This window comes from Hyperolius riggenbachi, chromosome 8 (genome assembly GCF_040937935.1).
Source record: "Hyperolius riggenbachi isolate aHypRig1 chromosome 8, aHypRig1.pri, whole genome shotgun sequence".
Lineage (NCBI taxonomy): Eukaryota > Metazoa > Chordata > Amphibia > Anura > Hyperoliidae > Hyperolius > Hyperolius riggenbachi.
The window spans coordinates 273,112,979-273,128,454 of record NC_090653.1 but is presented as its reverse complement, the minus strand read 5'-3'; the positions used below and the strand labels follow the sequence as shown (position 1 = coordinate 273,128,454).

Here is a 15,476-nt window from a genome sequence, read left to right as displayed (position 1 = left end):
AATTGATGTGAGTATCGCTATGTGCAGAGAACATGTGCTGTGTGATGACTCCCTGGGAGGGGGGGGGGGGGGGGGCACCTGGTGGGATGCTTTAGGGGGGTGTTGGTAGTGCTGGTGGTATGGGGAGGGGGTGTCAGAGTTGGTGACAGTGGCTGGGATTCATGTCCACATCTGAGTGGAGGGGCCCCCTTCTTACCTGCAGGCAAGGCTGGCATTCCTCTCCTCAGCTGCGTGGTGGGTTTCCGTTTAGAACAAGACAGGATAAAGACAAATCCGAATCAAAATCTCAGTCCCGTGCTCTCCGCGATGCGCCCCCCATCCAACAGCAGCGCCCCAGCCCCATCCAGCAGCGAGTAAACTTTTTTTCTCTCCCTCTCTGCCGTCCGGTTGGCAGCCTAGGCGGGCAGGGCGACTGGGAATCCCCTCCCCGCGCTCCAGCCAAGGGCAGATGGCAAGAGGCTTTGCAAAATCTCTTCCCTTGCCTCCTGCGAGCTAATGCCGCCAGCTAAATCCTCCAGCCATCACTTTCAATCATCCCACGGGCGTGAGATCCGGGCTGCGGAACTTCCTCTAGATCTCCCCCCATCCAGCCAGCCAGTCCGGCCACCGAGAGATAGTGAGAGAGGGAAGGGGGTAGGGAGAGAGAGTCAGGAGTGAAGCGTCTGCTTTCAGCACCACGCTGGGAGGACAGCTCCTTCCTCAGCACGCTGGGCGGACAGCTCTTTCAGCACCACACTGGGCGGACAGCTCCCGGGACGTCACTCCCCCTCCAGCAGCAGCAGAAGAAGCAGCAGTACTATCAGTTCAGCACCACCACACCTCTCTCTCCCCCCTACAGCAGGGCGTCGGCTCTCCCCCCTGACCTCTGCTGCTTAATTAATGTGGGAAGGGGACCGTCAGCTATTAATCCCCCCATTTCCTTCATCTGCCAGACATCTGTATATTTTCTTTTTTGGAACAAGGATCTCATCACATCGCACAGCACACGCTGGGGACCGACAGCGAGAGGATGAGCTATTTATCAAACCTGGGGGTATACTGTTCCAAGCGCTGCCTAGGAGAGATTGATGAAGTTTGTTTTTTGTTGTTGTTTTTTTTTTTAATGCAGTTTCTCAGGAACGTTCTTCTTAACTCTTAAAGCGGAACTGTAGATACAGTTTAAACACAATGTTTCACTTACCTGGGGCTTCTGCAAGCCCCCAGCAGCCGTCCTGTCCCGCGCCGGTCCTCAACAAGCCTTTGTTCTTCCGCCGTCAGCTACTTTTGGTTTCGCCGCCAGGCCACTGCGCCGCTCTGGCCGCGCGCATCCGTTCTTCGCGTTCCAATAGCGCAATTGCAACGGGGAACGCGAAGAAAAGATATGCATGGCAGGGCTGCACTGGCCTCCACTTACAAGTGGGGGAACGGAGGCTCGTGAAGGACCAGGGCGGGACAGGACGGCTGCTGGGGGCTTGCAGAAGCCCCAGGTAGGTAAAACAGTGTGTTTAAACTGTATCTACAGTTCCGCTTTAAAGGAAACCTGTAGTGAGAGGACTAACAACCAGCCAAAAAGGATTCTGTAGGACAGATCGTTGGACCACCTGGCCCTAGGCCAGGGGTCTCAAACTCGCGGCCCGCGGGCCATTTGAGGCCCTCGATACAATATTTTGTGGCCCTCGCGGGCAACAGTTTCCTTATAGTTCGCTTCAGTGCTCCCAAGTAATCCGCCGCATCCCCACCGCTAAACGGGGGCTGCAGAGCCCCCAAATCGCCCGGGGGGCAATCCGCTGGCATTTCATGGAAGGGGCAGAGCTTTCAGCTTCAGCTATGCCCCTCCTGACGTCAATCGCTGCAAGGATCGCCGCCTCTCCCCGCCCCTCTCTGTGAAGGAAGAGTGAGAGGGGCGGGCAGAGACGGCGATGCGCCGCGATTGTGAAATTCTTTATGCGGCCCAGCCTCATCCTGACTTTGCCTCCTGCGGCCCCCCAGGTAAATTGAGTTTGAGACCCCTGCCCTAGGCACAGATGCTGATTCGCCAACTTTTTTACAGCTTTCATACAGCATTGGAATTGAGCCAATCAGATGCAATTGCCGCTGGTTTTGATTGGCTCAATTTCAGGCTCTATTGAATTTGTAACAAAAGTCAAAAAGATAGCACATCATTGGTACTGTCTACTGTCCTGTGCCTTACAAAAGGGGACCCTTCGAGGCAACAAAGGTGTTTATTGGAAATTAGCCAGATCATTGTATTGTGGTGATAGAACAATACAATTGATGGTTCCTGGTTGACATTGTGCTGACCTTCTTTGGAAAATTCATTGACCTATACACAGGGACAGGCTGACAAAGAGGCTGAGGAGGCTCCAGCCTCTGAGCGGGCAGGTCAGGATGGGTGCTGTCAGAGGCATTTCAAACCACAGGCAGTCCAGGAACAAAAAACTTTCTTTCCATGTCCTGAGAGACTGACAAGGGTGCAGAGAAAAAAAAGCTTTCTGCTCCTTGCACAATTGTTCTAATGACTGCATCTGTTCAGTCACTGAGAAGGAAGCATACAAAGTATTGTAGACAAAGATTTGTAGACAGTCCCTATTCCGTGTGCAGCAGGGTCTTGTGTACAGCGCCCTGTCCTCAGCTGCTCCAACCCTTGGTGTGTTCAATTTGCCCCCTATACATCTTTATTTAGCTAAACTTTGACCCCTTAGCTCACAGTCAGCAGACACATGGCAGCCAATCAGCTAGCACCCCTTCCTGGCCCCCCACCCCCCTATCAAAAAGCAGTTGCAGTGGCCATATTGGATTCGTTCTCTGCTGGCTGCTGACTGTTAGTGAGAGCAGGGACAGACTTTCTGCAGATAGGTAGGGAAAGCATTAGCTAGGCCTGAATTTTTGTTTCTCACTTGCTGGGAAAGCACTTCAAACAGCACATCGGTCTCCTGTTTTGTTTTTTTGTGTGTGTGACACTCCACAGCCCACTGACACCCAGAGCTGTGTGCACACTACTGCTATTGTTGTTGTCTCATTAAGTTACAGGCACAGAACCACTCCAGTGCATTATTATTTCACTTTATTCTGATAGTACTATTGCATTTCTGTGTGTGTGACACTCCACAGCCCACTGACACCCAGAGCTGTGCATAATGTGATTTCTGCCCTACAGGGATTTACACCCGACTTTGCGTCAACGCCGTAATTTTTGGTGGGATTTTGGCATGGATCCCCCTCCAGCACGCCACAGTCCAGGTTTTAGACCCCTTGAAACAACTTTTTCATTACTTTTGTGGCCAGAAACAGTCTTTGTAGGTTTTACAATTCGCCTGCCCATTGAAGTTTATGGCAGTTCACCAGATTCGCCTGTTCGCGAACAGCTTTTGGAGGTTCGCCATTCATGAACAGAAAATTCTATGTTCGCAACATCTCTAAATCCTGACTGGAAACATCAATAGAGCCTGCGTATGCATGTTTAGTGTAAAGCTGCATACACATTTTAAATAACTGTCCCCTGTAGCTATGGTGACCCCTGGGCAACAGTTTTATGAATTAGCTCTTACAGATGTGTTCTTCAGTGCAACCAATCACAGCCTCCTGTACCATTTCTAATGGCTGCATTTATTCCTAAAGCCAAACATTAATCACCCTTGACTAGGGCCTAACCTCAACCCCTTCCTTACTGGTTTGTAACCTTATGAATAACCTGAACTAAAAAATGTATTTTAAAATGAGTAAATAGTGCGCCTAATGTCCTACCAAAATATTATTATGTATCTATATAGCACTGACACCTTCTGTAGCACTTTAAAAAGTACAGTCATGTCACTGACTGTCCCCAGAGTAGATCACAGTATAATGCTGTCATAGTCATAGTCTAATGTCCTACCATAATATTATCATTATGTATTTATATAGCATTGACATCTTCTGCAGCACTTTACAGATCACATAGTCATGTCACAGACTGTCCACAGAGGAGCTCATAGCCTAATCATATCATAGTCTGATGTCCCTACAATATTATTATTATTATTATTATGTATTTATGGAGTTGAAGATTTCATTTTTCAGCACGACCTGGCACCTGCTCACAGTGCTAAAACCACTGGTAAATGGTTTACTGACCATGGTATTACTGTGCTCAATTGACCTGCCAACTCTCCTGACCTGAACCCCATAGAGAATCTGTGGGATATTGTGAAGAGAAAGTTTAGAGATGCAAGACCCAACACTCTGGATGAGCTTAAGGCCGCTATCGAAGCATTCTGGGCCTCCATAACACCTGAGCAGTGCCACAGGCTGATTGCCTCCATGCCACGCCGCATTGAAGCAGTCATTTCTGCAAAAGGATTCCCAACCAAGTATTGAGTGCATAACTGAACATAATTATTTGAAGGTTGACTTTTTTTGTTTTAAAAACACTTTTCTTTTATTGTTCGGATGAAATATGCTAATTTTTTGAGATAGGAATTTTGAGTTTTCATGAGCTGTATGCCAAAATCATCAATATTAACCACTTGAGGACCACAGTCTTTCTACCCCTTAAGGACCGGCCACTTTTTTTCCATTCAGACCACTGCAGCTTTCACGGTTTATTGCTCGCTCATACAACCTACCACCTAAATTAATTTTGGCTCCTTTTCTTGTCACTAATAAAGCTTTCTTTTGGTGCTATTTGATTGCTCCTGCGATTTTTACTTTTTATTATATTCATCAAAAAAGACATGAATTTTGGCAAAAAAATGATTTTTTTAACTTTCTGTGCTGACAATTTTCAAATAAAGTAAAATTTCTGTATACATGCAGCGCGAAAAATGTGGACAAACATGTTTTTGATTAAAAAAAAAACCATTCAGTGTATATTTATTGGTTTGGGTAAAAGTTATAGCGTTTACAAACTATGGTGCAAAAAGTGAATTTTGCCATTTTCAAGCATCTATGACTTTTCTGACCCCCTGTCATGTTTCATGAGGGGCTAGAATTCCAGGATAGTATAAATACCCCCCAAATGACCCCATTTTGGAAAGAAGACATCCCAAAGTATTCACTGAGAGGCATAGTGAGTTCATAGAAGATATTATTTTTTGTCACAAGTAAGCGGAAAATGACACTTTGTGACAAAAAAAAAGAAAAAAAAAAAGAATCCATTTCTTCTAACTTGCGACAAAAAAAAATGAAATCTGCCACGGACTCACCATGCCCCTCTCTGAATACCTTGAAGTGTCTACTTTCCAAAATGGGGTCATTTGTGGGGTGTGTTTACTGTCCTCGCATTTTGGGGGGTGCTAATTTGTAAGCACCCCTGTAAAGCCTAAAGGTGCTCATTGGACTTTGGGCCCCTTAGCGCAGTTAGGCTGCAAAAAAGTGCCACACATGTGGTATTGCCGTACTCAAGAGAAGTAGTAGAATGTGTTTTGGGGTGTATTTTTACACATACCCATGCTGGGTGGGAGAAATATCTCTGTAAATGACAATTTTTTCATTTTTTTACACACAATTGTCCATTTACAGAGTTATTTCTCCCACCCAGCATGGATATGTGTAAAAATACACCCCAAAACACATTGTACTACTTCTCCCGAGTACGGCGATACCACATGTGTGGCACTTTTTTGCACCCTAACTGCGCTAAAGGGCCCAAAGTCCAATGAGTACCTTTAGGATTTCACAAGTCATTTTGCGGAATTTGATTTCCAGACTACTCCTCACGGTTTAGGGCCCCTAAAATGCCAGGGCAGTATAGGAACCCCACAAATGACCCCTTAGCGTACTTAGGGTGTAAAAAAGTGCCACACATGTGGTACCGCCGTACTCAGGAGAAGTAGTATAATGTGTTTTGGGGTGTATTTTTACACATACCCATGCTAAGTGGGAGAAATATCTCTGTAAATGACAATTGTTTGATTTGTTTTACACACAATTGACCATTTACATAGAAATTTCTCCCACCCAGCATGGGTATGTGTAAAAATACACCCCAAAACACATTATACTACTTTTCCTGAGTACGGCGGTACCACATGTGTGACACTTTTTTGCAGCCTAGGTGCGCTAAGGGGCCCAACGTCCTATTCACGGGTCATTTTGAGGCATTTGTTTTCTAGACTACTCCTCGCGGTTTAGGGCCCCTAAAATGCCAGGGCAGTATAGGAACCCCACAAGTGACCCCATTTTAGAAAGAAGACACCCCAAGGTATTCCGTTAGGTGTATGGCGAGTTCATAGAAGATTTTATTTTTTGTCACAAGTTAGTGAAAAATGACACTTTGTGAAAAAAAACCAATAAAAATCAATTTCCGCTAACTTTTGACAAAAAATAAAATCTTCTATGAACTCGTCATACACCTAACAGAATACCTTGGGGTGTCTTTTTTTCTAAAATGGTGTCACTTGTGGGGTTCCTATACCGCCCTGGCATTTTACGGGCCCAAAACCGTGAGTAGTCTGGAAACCAAATGTCTCAAAATGACTGTTCAGGGGTATAAGCATCTGCAAATTTTGATGACAGGTGGTCTATGAGGGGGCGAATTTTGTGGAACCGGTCATAAGCAGGGTGGCCTTTTAGATGACAGGTTGTATTGGGCCTGATCTGATGGATAGGAGTGCTAGGGGGGTGACAGGAGGTGATTGATGGGTGTCTCAGGGGGTGGTTAGAGGGGAAAATAGATGCAATCAATGCACTGGGGAGGTGATCGGAAGGGGGTCTGAGGGGGATCTGAGGGTTTGGCCGAGTGATCAGGAGCCCACACGGGGCAAATTAGGGCCTGATCTGATGGGTAGGTGTGCTAGGGGGTGACAGGAGGTGATTGATGGGTGTCTCAAGGTGTGATTAGAGGGGGGAATAGATGCAAGCAATGCACTGGCGAGGTGATCAGGGCTGGGGTCTGAGGGCATTCTGAGGGTGTGGGCGGGTGATTGAGTGCCCTAGGGGCAGATAGGGGTCTAATCTGATAGGTAGCAGTGACAGGGGGTGATTGATGGGTAATTGGTGGGTGTTTAGGGTAGAGAACAGATGTGAACACTGCACTTGGGAGGTGATCGGACGTCGGATCTGCGGGCGATCTATTGGTGTGGGTGGGTGATCAGATTGCCCGCAAGGGGCAGGTTAGGGGCTGATTGATGGGTGGCAGTGACAGCGGGTGATTGATGGGTGGCAGTGACAGGGGGTGATTGATGGGTGATTGACAGGTGATTGACAGGTGATCAGTGGGTTATTACAGGGAAGGACAGATGTAAATAATGCCCTGGCGAATTGATAAGGGGGGGTCTGAGGGCAATCTGAGCGTGTAGGCGGGTGATTGGGTGCCCGCAAGGGGCAGATTAGGGTCTGATCTGATGGGTAACAGTGACAGGTGGTGATAGGGGGTGATTGATGGGTAATTAGTGGGTGTTTAGAGGAGAGAATAGATGGAAACACTGCGCTTGGGTGGTGATCTGATGTCGGATCTGCGGGCGATCTATTGGTGTGGGTGGGTGATCAGTTTGCCCGCAAGGGGCAGGTTAGGGGCTGATTGATGGGTGGCAGTGACAGGGGTGATTGATGGGTGGCAGTGACAGGGGGTGATTGACAGGTGATTGACAGGTGATCAGTGGGTTATTACAGGGAAGGACAGATGTAAATAATGCCCTGGCGAATTGATAAGGGGGGGGTCTGAGGGCAATCTGAGCGTGTAGGCGGGTGATTGGGTGCCCGCAAGGGGCAGATTAGGGTCTGATCTGATGGGTAACAGTGACAGGTGGTGATAGGGGGTGATTGATGGGTAATTAGTGGGTGTTTAGAGGAGAGAATAGATGGAAACACTGCGCTTGGGTGGTGATCTGATGTCGGATCTGCGGGCGATCTATTGGTGTGGGTGGGTGATCAGTTTGCCTGCAAGGGCGGGTTAGGGGCTGATTGTTGGGTGGTAGTGACAGGGGGTGATTGATGGGTGATAGGTGATTGGCAGGTGATTGACAGGTGATCAGTGGGTTATTACAGGGAAGGACAGATGTAATTAATGCACTGGTGAATTGATAAGGTGGGGGGGGGGGTCTGAGGGCAATCTGAGCGTGTGGGCGGGTGATTGGGTGCCCGCAAGGGGCAGCTTAGGGTCTGATCTGATAGGTAACAGTGACAGGTGGTGATAGGGGGTGATTGATGGGTGATTGATGGGTAATTAGTGGGTGTTTAGAGAAGATAACAGATGTAAACAATACATTTGGGAGGTAATCTGACGGCGGGTTTGCGGGCGATCTAATGGTGTGGGTGGGTGATCAGATTGCCCGCAAGGGGCAGGTTAGGGGCTGATTGATGGGTGGCAGTGACAGGGGGTGACAGGGGGTGATTGATGGGTGATAGGTGATTGGCAGGTGATTGACAGGTGATCAGTGGGTTATTACAGGGAAGAACAGATGTAATTAATGCACTGGCGAATTGATAAGGGGGGGTCAGAGGGCAATCTGAGCGTGTTGGCGGGTGATTGGGTGCCCGCAAGGGGCAGATTAGGGTCTGATCTGATAGGTAAAAGTGACAGGTGGTGATAGGGGGTGATTGATGGGTGATTGATGGGTAATTAGTGGGTGTTTAGAGGAGAGAATAGATGTAAACAATGGATTTGGGAGGTGATCTGATGTCGGATCTGCGGGCGATCTATTGGTGTGGGTGGGTGATCAGATTGCCCGCAAGGGGCAGGTTAGGGGCTGATTGTTGGGTGGCAGTGACAGGGGGTGATTGATGGGTGATTGACGGGTGATTGACAGGTTATCAGGGAAGATAGATGCATACAGTACACAGGGGGGGGGGGGGGTCTGGGGGGGGTCTGGGGAGAATCTGAGGGGTGGGGGGGTGATCAGGAGGGGGCAGGGGGCAGGGGGGGGGATAAAAAAAAAATAGCGTTGACAGATAGTGACAGGGAGTGATTGATGAGTTATTAGGGGGGTGATTGGGTGCAAACAGGGGTCTGGGGGGTGGGCAGGGGGGGGTCTGAGGGGTGCTGTGGGCGATCAGTGGGCGGGGGGGGCAGATCAGTGTGTTTGGGTGCAGACTAGGGTGGCTGCAGCCTGCCCTGGTGGTCCCTCGGACACTGGGATCACCAGGGCAGGAGGCAGCCTGTATAATACACTTTGTATACATTACAAAGTGTATTATACACTTTGTAGCGGCGATCGCGGGGTTAACATCCCGCCGGCGCTTCCGTATGGCCGGCGGGATGTTACGGCGGGTGGGCGGAGCCAGTTGCCGGGGGAAGCGCGCGTCATCAATGACGCGATCGCTCCCCCGGCATGCCTAAAGGACGCGCCGCCTGAAGGCGTATTGCGGTCCTTTAGGCGTCCACTTTGCCGCCGCCCATGGGCTGTGGGCGGTCGGCAAGTGGTTAAAACAATAAAAGGCTTGAACTACTTCAGTTGTAGTGTAATGAATCTAAAATATATGAAAGTCTAATGTTTATCAGTACATTACTGAAAATAATGAACTTTATCACAATATGCTAATTTTTTTAGAAGATCCTGTATATAGCACTAACCTCTTCTGCAGCACTTAACAGATCACATAGTCGCTGACTGTCTTCAGAGGAGCTCACAATCTAATCCTTCACTGTCATAATTATAGTCTAATATTTTCACTATGGGATTGTTTGGGCAGAAACCAGTTGACTTATTAGAATGTTTTTGGGAGCATCTATACCTGGCTACCTAAAAACTCATACGGTAGCAATAAAGAGGAATGATCACCACCACTGATGATTACTGTTTGCATGCCAAATGCAGTCCTATGGAGCAGCTCACTATATACACCACCCCCTAAAGAGGAACAATGACGGGGAGAGACTGGCCATGAATCCATGTCAGTGACATAGTTATGGTCCTTGTGTGGGGCCCACTTGGGCAGCTCTGTTGGAGGTGGACCTTGCCCCGGCTCTGCCTATACAGCATCACCACTGCTCCACTCCCATAGATAGAAGGGGATAAAACAATGTCAACTTACGAATTGGAAAGCATTCTCACCATACAGCGCTAGGGTCCCAAATTCATATGTAGGCCAAGATACTACCTGTATGGTGTTTGTATGTTCTACCCTTACATAGTTACATAGTTACATAGTTATTTTGGTTGAAAAAGACATACGTCCATCGAGTTCAACCAGTATAAAGTACAACACCAGCCTGATCCCTCACATATCTCTGTTGATCCAGAGGAAGGCGAAAAAACCCTTACAATGCATGGTCCAATTAGCCCCTAAAGGGAAAAATTCCTTCCCGACTCCAGATGGCAATCAGATCAATTCCCTGGATCAACATCATTAGGCATTACCTAGTAAGTGTAGCCATGGATGTCTTTCAACGCAAGGAAAGCATCTAAGCCCCCTTTAAATGCAGGTATAGAGTTTGCCATAACGACTTCCTGTGGCAATGCATTCCACATCTTAATCACTCTTACTGTAAAGAACCCTTTCCTAAATAAATGGCTAAAACGTTTTTTCTCCATGCGCAGATCATGTCCTCTAGTCCTTTGAGAAGGCCTAGGGACAAAAAGCTCATCTGCCAAGCTATTATATTGCCTTCTGATGTATTTATACATGTTAATTAGATCCCCTCTAAGGCGTCTTTTCTCTAGACTAAATAAACCCAGTTTATCTAACCTTTCTTGATAAGTGAGACCTTCCATCCCACGTATCAATTTTGTTGCTCGTCTCTGCACCTGCTCTAAAACTGCAATATCTTTTTTGTAATGTGGTGCCCAGAACTGAATTCCATATTCCAAATGTGGCCTTACTAGAGAGTTAAACAGGGGCAATATTATGCTAGCATCTCGAGTTTTTATTTCCCTTTTAATGCATCCCAAAATTTTGTTAGCTTTAGCTGCAGCTGCTTGGCATTGAGTACGATTATTTAACTTGTTGTCAATGAGTACTCCTAAGTCCTTCTCCAAGTTTGATGTCCCCAACTGTATCCCATTTATTTTGTATGGTGCTAGACCATTGGTACGACCAAAATGCATGACTTTACATTTGTCAACATTGAATTTCATCTGCCATGTATGTGCCCATATAGCCATCCTATCCAGATCCTGTTGCAATATGACACTGTTTGTGTGGGTTTCCCCTCGGCACTTTGGTTTTCACCCACTTACCAAAAATGACCGCTTAGGTCAACTGGTTCTCCCCACAAATTATCTAACAATAGGGATATATGACTGTGGTAGGTATTACATTGTGAGCTCCTTTTAAGGCTTGGATGAGAGCTTGATGAAAATTGTATGCAGCTTGGAACTAACCAATCCAAATAATAAGGAAGTGTGATTGATTGTCCCAATTTCCAGCTGCATACAATCTGCATCTTTTTCCAGGCATGGTCGGAAGAGCCAATTTCCGATTCCGCGGTAATTCCGCATACCGCCATAACAAAATTCCGCTTCCGCTACATTCCGGTGGAAGTCCGCGGTATTCCGCCAATTGCACTTTCCGTATTTTTAAACGGATTTCCGTAATTTTTAAACAGATTTCCATAAATTTAGGAGGAATTACTCAATCGCTCATTTGAAATATCGTTTTTGTATCTGAAATTTAAGATGATCATCAATACTGTTGATAACAGTCTATTGTTAATAAAGTTGATTTGTATTTTGTAAATTTGGATAAAAAAAATGTTGAAACCGTTATTTTAGCGCAGTAACTTTCCGCTGATTATGATTGGTCAACTCATTCCGCATCTCGTGATTGGTCAATTCATTCCGATTCCGATTTTGCCGGAATTCCGAATTCCGGATTGCAATTTCCGAATTCCGCGGAACCATGCGGAAACCCCAATTCCGGCGGAATTTCGGAATTTTAGCTTCCGCGGAATTCGGAAGCCCATGCCTGTCTTTTTCCCCTCTGGAATTATTTGCATGTCATTGACCATATTCACTTATTATGTATTTAGGCGCCATATACTCAGTATCTACTGCCAGTGCCTAATTTTTCTTAAAGAGAATCTGTATTGTTAAAATCGCGCAAAAGTAAACATACCAGTGCGTTAGGGGACATCTCCTATTACCCTCTGTCACAATTTCGCCGCTTCCCGCCGCATTAAAAGTGGTTAAAAACAGTTTTAAAAAGTTTGTTTATAAACAAACAAAATGGCCACCAAAACAGGAAGTAGGTTGATGTACAGTATGTCCACACATGGAAAATACATCCATACACAAGCAGGCTGTATACAGCCTTCCTTTTGAATCTCAAGAGATCATTTGTGTGTTTCTTCCCCCCTGCATCTCTCATGCACTGAAGTTTCAGGCTGCTCTTTTCTTCCTGCAAACAGCTTTGCCCTTGTCTGTAATTCTTCAGTATGTGAAAGCCCAGCCAGCTCAGAGGACGATTTATCCAGCTTGTAAAAGATAAGAGAGAAGAGAGAAGCTGCTCTAATCTAAACAACACACAGGCAGTGTGCATAGAGGGGCCTGGAAGGGGGAGTTCATAGCAGAACCACAACACTGAAGAACTTGGCAGCCTTCCAGACACAGGCTGACAAGTCTGACAAGAGAGAGATAAGTTGATTTATTACAGAGACTGTGATAGTACAAAGTGCTGCAGTAAGCCAGAACACATTAGAATAGCTTTTGCAACTTGTAGGATGATAAAAAACAGGATGCAATTTTTGTTACGGAGTCTCTTTAAGGGTCACTTTAAAGCGGACCTGAACTCACAACGTCCTTTTTGCACAAAAAGATACACAACAGCATAAAAACCTATAAACAAAAAAAACCATTTCTTTGTTACAGCTGATACAAATCCTAAAGTATGCCATGGTAGTCATGTGACACAGGGGAAGATCAAATTACAACTTGTGATTAGACACAAATGAGGGGGAATTAAACAGGCTAAACTCTCTAAAGACATACAGGGTGCATTTCTCTATGTTTTCCTTCTGTCCTGTGCAAGAGTTCAGGTCCACTTTAAAGGATACTCGAAGTGGCATGTGACATGATGAGATGTACATGTGTATGTACAGTGCCTAGCACACAAATAACTATTCTGTGTTCCTTTTTTTCTTTCTCTGTCTGAACGAGTTAAATATCAGGTATGTAAGTGTCTGACTCAGTCCTGACTCAGGACAGGAAGTGACTACAGTGTGACTCTCACTGATAAGAAATTCCAACTATAAAACACTTACCTAGCAGAAAATGGCTTCCGAGAGCAAGAAAGAGATAAAAAGGTAATTTCTTATCAGTGAGGGTCACACTATAGTCACTTCCTGTCTGAGTCAGGACTGAGTCAGCCACTTACATACCTGATATTTAACTCTTTCAGGGAGAGAAATAAAAAAAGGAACACAGCCTAGTTATTTGTGTGCTAGGCACTGTACATACACATGTCTATCTCATCATGTCACACGTTACTTTGGGTATCCTTTAAAGCCGATCTTCATGCCACAGTTTGAAATATACAGATTTGGTAGTGAAACCTGATGCATTTCAGCTCTTTTTTTTAACCAAGGCCAGAAAACCTGTGCTGCCCCCTCCCTCCCCTCCACCAACCCAAACCATACATACAAACACAGACATGCAATATACAGTATACTATAGTATTGCAGTTCAACATTGGTCATACCACCCTGCTGACTCTCTCTTACAGGATCCTGGACATGCAGGAGTCTGATGCTGGCTGCTGTGACACCACATTTTGACTCACTCTCCCCCAAGCTGTCTTTTGGACATCAGGTGTCACCACAGATTAAGACATAATGGGGCCCTAGGCAAGGTAGTATATTTGGGTCCCCCTTGTGGTCTTTTTGGTAAGATGAAGTGAGGAGAGGTCAGAGAAGATGGCTGGTGGGCCCCTTGACACCTACTGGGCCACAAGCACCTGCTTAGGTTGCCTAGTGGATGATCCTGCTCTGGGTGTCACAGTGGGCGGCGTCAGTGGCAGTCACAACTTGGGGGCAGAGTTAAAGTGGGATGAAACTCCATATTAACTGAAAAAATTAAAATAAATAATCCAATAAGAAATTATTTATTTGGCTTGCCTATAGTGTTGTTTTTAGTGTTCACTGTCAGATTTAAGAGAAATGTGATATAAAAAAAGAAAATAATATTTCTGCTGGTTTCCATTTTAACTGAATGATGCTAGCAGCAGCTGAGGGAGTGACCAGCGCCCCTCTGAGCCAATGGTGCTCCAGGAGAAGGCCTGGAATGTCTGGCAAAAATACAGACCTGCTTTATGCAGCCTACATAAAGGATTTAACAGCAGTCTGGGTGGGAGGTACATGCTATCCTGGCTTCAGGCAGTTTGGTGCAGGGCGAGGCCGGATGACGGCTCTCCCTGCTGATAAACTTCCCGGCAGCGTTAAATACTATTCCCTCTCTGAGTTGTAGCAACTGGAAGGGAGATGTCATTTGGCAACTGCCGGAGCCCTGAATTACTGTTACGCGGGGGTGGCACAGCGTACCATTGCTGCTATGATGTCGCCCAGCTTCAGCACTCGGCTCTGTGCGCCAAAATGCACTGCTTTGTGGGTGGGTAGGCCTGCCACTACTGCTTGACTCAGCAGGATAGGGGAGGGAAGGAAGAAGGAAGGAGGGGTTATTAAAGCAAAAATAGAGCTGTATGAGAAGATCTCCGCCTATTGACTTTTACTTAGTTGGGGCTTCTTCCAGCCTTCCGTAACCCCCTTCTCCCGTAGTCGTTGAGACCTCTATGTGTCTCATAGGTCCCATCCGTTGTCACCCCCCTCATTGGGCTACATGCAGGGCTGGATTTACCATAAGGCACTGTAAGCAAGTGCCTACAGGCGCCTGATGATTGGAAGGGGGCTCACTCCCCTTCCCAAGTGCCTCTCTCCTGCCTTACCTATGCAGAGACCTGAGTGGAGTGTAAATCAGAGGTTACTCACCCGGGTCTCAGAATTCCAGTGACCAGATCTGCCTTCAATCAGAGGCACCTCTAGCTACTTAATACTGAGGATAGCTCGATAGCTCTGGCTACCTAATACTAAGGGGCACCTGCAGGCTGCAGCTATGACGGGCAAGGAACCTAAGAGAGAAGTGACAGCTGGGCCAGCCGACAGACATGTGGTGCAGTTCCGTGGGGGTTTGCTTCATGGAGAGTAAAGTCTATGGAGCCAGAACATTAGTGCCTATAGGCTCCTGTGATGTAAATCTGGGCCTGGCTCCGTGGCTGGCAGCATTCTTCATCTGGGCGGTTCTCAAGTGATTGGTACACTGCGTACACAGAACACTCTCAGACACAGGAGCGCAATTGAGCAGGCGTGCGGACAAGATGTGTGGTAGCTGTTCTTTTTTTTAAGGAACGACAGTGGCACAACGGAGAGGACCTGAAGACACTGAGGGGCCTCAAAGACAATGGGGGCTGGAAGAAGCCCCGGGAAAGTAAAAGTCAACTTTTCAGTTGAGGTTTTTTAAAAAAACATGTGTCAGAATCCGCTCTGCTGGCCTTGATTCCCTGGACAGTTTCTTGGTTTTCTATGCAGGTTGCATAGTTTAGTCCAGGGAAAAGAGGCCTTTTTGTCAGTTTGCAAGGCTGACTGATTTGCA

The 15,476-nt window shown here is 46.6% G+C and overlaps 1 protein-coding gene across 35 annotated transcripts in view; it reads right to left on the bottom strand.

Moving 5' to 3' along the window:
* NTNG2 (netrin G2) overlaps nt 1-15,476 on the bottom strand; it is a 293,725-nt gene that overhangs the window by 198,307 nt on the left and 79,942 nt on the right. For 33 of the 35 annotated variants that reach the window (XM_068248878.1, XM_068248898.1, XM_068248890.1 and 30 more), the window contains exon 1: nt 197-762. The exons of the other annotated variants lie outside the window; for them this stretch is intronic. The gene's annotated coding sequence lies outside the window, so the exon portion shown is untranslated. Of the gene's footprint in view, nt 1-196; nt 763-15,476 lie in introns of those variants that run through there. 35 annotated transcript variants of the gene reach the window in all.